This window comes from Sapajus apella, unplaced genomic scaffold (genome assembly GCF_009761245.1).
Source record: "Sapajus apella isolate SASKATOON/1434 unplaced genomic scaffold, GSC_monkey_1.0 scaffold50, whole genome shotgun sequence".
NCBI classification, from domain to species: Eukaryota; Metazoa; Chordata; class Mammalia; order Primates; family Cebidae; genus Sapajus; species Sapajus apella.
The window spans coordinates 6,362,419-6,369,666 of NW_022436990.1; positions in this window are offsets into that span (position 1 = coordinate 6,362,419).

A 7,248-nucleotide genomic window follows, 5' to 3' on the forward strand; every position below is an offset into this window, starting at 1 on the left:
AAAAAAAAAAAAAAAAAAAAAAAAAAAAAAAAAAAAAAAAAAAAATCAGTAAACTCCATGCAAGATAAGGAACTGGCATCTGGAATCTATCACACCCAGAAGGTATCAGTGTCCTATTGCAACTATACCAGTTGTAGCAAATTCTGTTGTGTCCTGCCCAGATTCTCCCAACGCACTCATTCCCCAGCTCACAGTTGAGTCCTTCCCCCCAGGAATTGCTCTTGGCAGATGGTGATGCTCTCTCCTTGGAGACCGCTTGAACCCAACTGCCTTTATAAGCAGTGTCTGGTGCCCATGGCATACTTGAAAGGCCATTCGAGCTTCCAAACTCCCATGGGAGTGGCTGTAACCTCTGTGGCAACTGCACTGCAGTTCACCACCTCCCACTGCCCAGACCTGCTTCACTCCCTTACAGTGTGTTCCTGAGAATGTGCCTCACAAAACTGGTGCCAAAATCTCAGTCTGTTTCCCAGGGACCTACAACAAGAGACAAGAAAGACTTTTCCTGACCCCTGCCTCTCCTCCTTTCCCTCTGCCCTAGCCCAGGTGGAGCCATGAACAGTGGCTGCTGAGTGGGGGAGGAGGTAGAATAAGAAGACATGAAGAATCAACCATGATTTTCTTCCCCACTGCAGGCTCTCAAGGCTGAGACAGGCCTGAGTTGAGTGAAGAGGAGCACTGTAATTAGATGAACTTTTGTTGTTATGTGATTATTGTGTCAGACTTTTTAATAGTTAAAAGTGATTGCAAAATCTATTGAACTACTCAGAATTTCAACCAGGGGCAGGGAGAAATAGGCCTATGTAGGAGGTCACTACATAGAAGGTAAGAGTGTCAAAGAGTTGCTTTCCAGTTATACCCTGTCTTGTCCAACGTATTCAATAAGCTAGTGAGACACACCAGAGGCACTGGGATGAGGGTGAAGGAGAGAGGAGCCTTCGTGATACCGAGAATTCTTTAGGTCCTTGAAACAAAGGAAGAAATGGATGAAGTACTTCTGACACAGAACTGAAAACTGGACAAGAGGCATGTGTAGGAGTGCTGATGAGTGGTAGGTGTTTTATTGTTTTTTGTTTTTATTTTTTATTATTTTTTTAAATTTTAGGGACATCTGCTCCAATTGCCTTTTGGTCCTGAAAATGTTTTTGACTTACCTCATGACAATTTCATTTCTTGAAGCAGCAGCATATAACCCTTACTTAGGTCAGAGAATCAGAGGAAAACATGTGCAGCAACATGGCTTACAGGATGTAATCACAGAGTGACTTTCTTTGTATTCCCCCACTTCCTTTATGCCCACCTTGTGAGGCTATTTCTTCCATTGCCTTGAGATGAAAATGCAGGCAGGTCTTGTGATTTTTTCTGGCCATGCAATCACTTTAACCCAGTTATGTGTGGGGTTGCAATTTTTTGAAGTTTTGCAGTCAGACCTTGGTGATGACCTTGAACAGTAGGATATAAATAACTCCCACATGCTTAATGTTCCAATAAGGAAACACTAGGCATAAGTTTAAGCACAAAGCACCATCTCAATTCAGTAAATAAAAATCTTCATCTCCTGGCCAGGCGCGATGGCTCAAGCCTGTAATCCCAGCACTTTGGGAGTCCGAGGAGGCAGATCACTTGAGGTCAGGAGTTCGAGACTAGCCTGGCCAACATGGTGAAACCTTGTCTCTACTAAAAATACAAAAATTAGCTGGGCATGGTGGTGCACACCTGTAGTCCCAGCTACCCAGGAGGCTGAGGCATGAGAATCACCTGAACCTGGAAGGGGGAGATTGCATTCAGCCAAGATCGTGCCACTGCACTCCAGTGTGAGCAACAGACTGAGACTCTGTCTCAAAAAATTAAATAAAATAAATAAAATATTCATCTCCTAAATGGAGTTGGGGCCTCCCTCTTTCCCCAGTTCAGGCCTGATGTCTGTGGAAAACCTGCAGTTAGGGCAATGAGGTGCAGTGACTTCTTTCCTTACTCCTCACCCAGTGCTTCTACTCCCCTCTACCTGCTTGCCTACACATGGCATTTTCTCTGCAATTGATTCTGTTATTGCTTTGTTTTCATCTCTCTTGTCTCTTTTCATCTAAAGCTGTTTTTCAGCTTTATCTTTTTAAAGGATTTAAAAATTATTATTATGGTAAAAAACACATAACACAAATTCTAACCTCTTAGCTTTTTAAGTGGACAGTATGGTATTTACAATAAACAAAATGTTGTACAGCAGATCTCTAGAATTTTTTCATCTGGCATAACTGAAACTGTATGCCCATTAGGAGGAACTCCTCCGTTTCTTCTCCCTCCTAGCCCTGATAACCACCATTCTGCTCCATGCTTCTATGAGTTTTACTTTAGATAACTCATGTAAATGGAACCATGCATTATTTCTTCTGCGACCGGCACATTTCCCTTATTTGGCTGATGCAAAAATGACAGCAAAAACTGCAATTACTTTTGCACCAACCAAATAGTATAATGTACTCAAGTCTCAGACATATGCTAGCATGTGACATGATTTTCATCTTTTTATGGCTGAATAATATTCCATTGTATGTATATAATGGTAAGATTTTCTTTATCCATTCATCTACCAAAGGACATTTAGTTTGTTTTCACCTCTTGGCTATTTTGAGTGAATAATTCTGCAGTAAACATGGGAGTGCAAATATCTCTTCAAGATCCTGACTTCAATTATTTTGGCTACCTCAGAAGTGGGATTGCTGGATCATATGTAGTTCAAGTTTTAATTTTTTGAGGAACCCTCATACTGTTTTCCATAGCAGCTGCACCATCTTATATTCCCACCCAAAGTATACAAGTGTTCCAACTTTTCCACATTCTTGACAAACACTTGTCAATTTGTGGGGGGTTTTTTTGGTAATGTTCATCATAACAGGTGGGAGATAATATTTCGTTATGGTTTTAATGTGAATAAATTACCCTGATGATTAGTGATGTTGAGGATCTTTTCATATACTTCTTGGCCATTTGTATGTCTCTTTTTAAGAAATGTCTATTCGAGATCTTTGCCCATTTTAAATTGGATTATTCATTGTTGTTTTGCTATTGAGTTGTACAAGTTGTTTATGTATTTTGGATATTAAGCCATATAATTGCTTTGTTTTGCTTTGTTTTTTATTGTTTGTTTTGAGATGGAGTTTTACTCTTGTCAACCAGGCTGGTGTGTGATGGCATGATCTTAGCTCACTGCAACCTCTTCCTCCTGGGTTCAAGTGATTCTCCTGCCTCAGCCTCCCAACTAGCTGGGATTACAGGGGCCTGCCACCACGCCTGGCTAATTTTTAGTAGAGATGGGGTTTCTCCATGTTGGCCAGGCTGGTCTTGAACTCCTGACTTCAGGTAATCCACCTACCTCAGCCTCTCAGTGCTGGGATTACAGCTGTGAGCCACAGCCCTCAGCTTTTTTTTTTTTTCTTCCACAGACAGCATCTCACTCTGTCACCCAGGCTGGAGTGCAGTGATGCAATCATAGCTCACTGTAGCCTCAAACTCCTGGGCTCAAGTGTTCATACCACCTCAGCCTCCCAAGTAGCTAGGACTACAGGAATGCACCAACATGCCCAGCTAATTTATTTGTGTAGACATAGGGTCTATGTTTTCTAGCCTGGCCTCAAACTCCTGGCCTCAAGCAATTCTCCTGACTCAGTCTCCCAAAGCGCTGATATCACAGGCATGAGCCACCATGCCCAGCCCCACAATTGATTTTTAATAAACTTTTACTTTAGAATAGTTTTACATACATGAAAAATGTCAAAGATGGTAGAATTCCCATATATCCCACATCTAGTTCCCTAACCCATATTTATATACATGTCTGTATGTATTTATGTATATATAACTGTCTTAGTCTTTTGTTTTGCTGTAAATGAATGCCTCAGATCAGGTAATTTATTTAAAAAAAAAGGGGGGGGGATTACTTGGCTCATGGTTCTGCAGGCTGTACAAGAAACATGGCACCAGCATTTGCTTTTGGTGAGACCTCAGGCTGCTTCCACTCATGGCAAAAGGGGAAAGGGAGCTGGCACGTGCAGAGATCACATGGCAAGAGAGGAAGCAAAAGAGAGAGGCAGGAGGTGCTAGATTCTTTTTAACAACTAGCTTTTACAGGAGCTAATAGAGTGAGAAATTACTCATTACTGCCAGGGCAGCACCAAGCCATTCATGAGGGACCTGCCCTCATAACCCAAACACCTTCCATTAGGCCCCATGTTCAACACTGGGGACCAAATTTCAACATGAGATTTGGAGGATTCAAAACAAATGATAGCAGTAACCATCTGTATATAGCTAAACATAGTTTATAGAGTTTCTAACTCTAACCCATAACCACACAAAACAGTCTAGACTCCTCCCCTTGCTTCTCTGCAACCTCCCACTCCAACAGTGTGACGCCTGGTTCCTCTTGCATATTTGCAGGTTTTGGGGGGTCCCTCCCAATTGTCAGGGCTCTCTTCCCTGGGATTCCCTTGGTGAGGACACGTGCTTCTTCACTGGCTGGTAACACCCCTTCCTCAGCTCTAGGTTTTCAGGATACTAAGAGCTTCTCCTAGATGAATTTGAACAATTCTCCAGGAAGTTCTACAGACTAAGCCCCAGCTGGCTCTCCTGTGCATGGCCCACAGCTGGCCATAGGAAACACACAAGTTTACTCCAGCCAACTAAGGCAGTGCTGGGCATCCAAACCAGGCCCCTCTTCTTCACTCTCTCATCCAAGAGGGTACCCAGGCCATCTCTTACCTTGTATATCTTACAGGTAGGATTCATACTGGGGAGATCAGCTCTGTGAGTGTTCTCTTAATGAGTCCCTTTCTCTCGATTTGCAATGAAATGGGAAGGAATTTCCCTTCCTGTTTGTTGAACAGTAGTACCTCAAGCATACAAATAGGCATCTCCAAATATTCTTTCCTAAAATCTCCTTTCTTACCCATCACCCTCCAACCTTCTGTATGTGCATGAAGGATTTAGAGTCGTTTAACCAGAGTTGTCTAACCAGCTTTTTGGCCATCTTCTTTGGGAGACTTCTTGCTTACTTTGGAAGATGTTGTCTATGTCATGGTGTTGAAGCCTCCATTTTTAACACTGTGTGGTCTCTCATACCAGAAAAATGCCCATCGACTTAAATTTTTACATATAACTTCAGAGGGTCTTTTGACCCCTTGAAGGTGAACTAAAGGTTAAAAACCCTTGTCTTAATGGGTAGGAAAATAACTAATGTCTTTGATATAATGGACCTTACTAATTCTACCGGCAAGTGGGAAATTACTGGCAGAATGGAAGTTACAGAAATCTTGAGAAATGACCATGCTCCCTCTGTGTGTGTGTATGTGTATGTGTGTGTGTGTGTGTGTGTGTGTGTGTGTACATATAATTGAGGTTAAATTTATATAACATGAAATTAACCATAAACTATTTTAAAGTGTACAATTCAGTGGCATTTACCACATCAATAATGTACAACCATCATTTCTGATATGTTTTGGTGGAGCCTAGTGGGAAGCGTTTGGGTCATGAGGGTGAATCCTTCATGAATTGCTTGGTGTCTTTTTTGTAGTAATGAGTTTGTGCTCTCATGAGACTAGATTAGTTCCCTAGGAATGTATTAGTTCCTTCAAGAGAGAGTTGTTAAAAAGCAAGATTCTCCTTGTTTAGTCCCTCTTGGCATGTGTCTGTTTTCCTTCTGACCTTCTCTGTCACGTTATCATGCAGGACAAAAGCACTCATAGGAAGCCAGGGCCATATCCTTGAACTTCCCAACCTGCAGGTCCCTGAGCTAAATTAAATTACCCAGTCTCAGGTATTCTGTTATAGTAACTCAAAACAGACTACAACAACTTCTATCTATCCCTAAGAAATTTTCATCACAAAAGTAAATCCTGTGTTCATTAGGCAGTGCCTTCTTATTCCTTCTTTCCCTGCCCCTGGCAACCACTAATCTGCTTTCTGTCTCCATGAAGATACCTGTACTGAATATTTTATATAAGGGGAATTATACAATATGTGACCTTTTTATCTAGCTTCTTTCAGTTAGCATGATGCTTTTGAGGCTTATCCATGTTGTATCATATATCAGTACTTCATTCCTTTATATGGCTGAATAATATTCCATTATACAGATATACTACGTTTTGTTTATTCATTCATTACCTGATGAACGTCTGGGTTGTTTTCACCTTTTAGTTATTGGGAATAGTACTGCTATAAACATTTTGTACAAGTATTTGCTTGAATAACTGTTTTCAGTTATTTTGGGTATATACAGAGAAGTTGAATTGCAGACTCATTTGGCAATTCCATGTTTAGCCTTTTGAGGAACTACCACATTGTTTTCCACGTCAGCTGCACCATTTTACATTCCTACCAGCAATGAACAAAGGTTCTAATTTTACCAAATCCTTATTAACACTTGTTATTTTCATTTTTTAAAAAATTTTAATTTCCGGGATACATGAGCAAGATGCACAGATTTGTTAAATAGGTAAACATGTGCCATGGTGGTTTGCTGTATCTATCAACCCATCACCTAGGTAGTAAGCCCCAAATGCATTAGCTAATTATCCTGATGTGCTTTTTCCCCCTGCCCCCCACCCCACCGACAGGCCCCAGTGTATGTTTTCCCCCTCCCTGTGTCCATGTGTTCTCATTGTTTAGCTCCCACTTTTAAGTGAGAACATGCAGTGTTTGATTTTCTGTTCCTGTGTTGGTTTGCTGAGGATAATGGCTTCCAGCTCTATCCATGACCTCAACACAAAAAACATGATCTCATTCCTTTTATGGCTGCATAGTATTCCATGATGTATATGTACCATATTTTCTTCTTTCTGGTCTATCATGATGGGCATTTGAGTTGATTCCATGTCTTTGCTATTGTGAATAGTGCTGCAGTGAACATACATGTGCATGTATCTTTATAATAGAATGATTTGCATTCCTTTGGATATATACCCAGTAATAGGATTGCTGGGTCAAATGGTATTTCTGGTTCTAGGTATTTGAGGATTGCCACTCTGTCTTCCACAATGGTTGAACTAATTTACATTCCCACCAACAGTGTAAAAGCATTCTTATTTCTCCGCAGCCTCACCAGCATGTTGTTTCTTGAAGCTTTAATAATTGCCATTCTGACTGGCATGAGATGGTATCTCATTTTGGTTTTGATTTGCATATCTCTAATGATCAGTGATGTTTTTTTTCATGTTTATTGATCACATAAATGTCTTCTTTTGAGAAGTG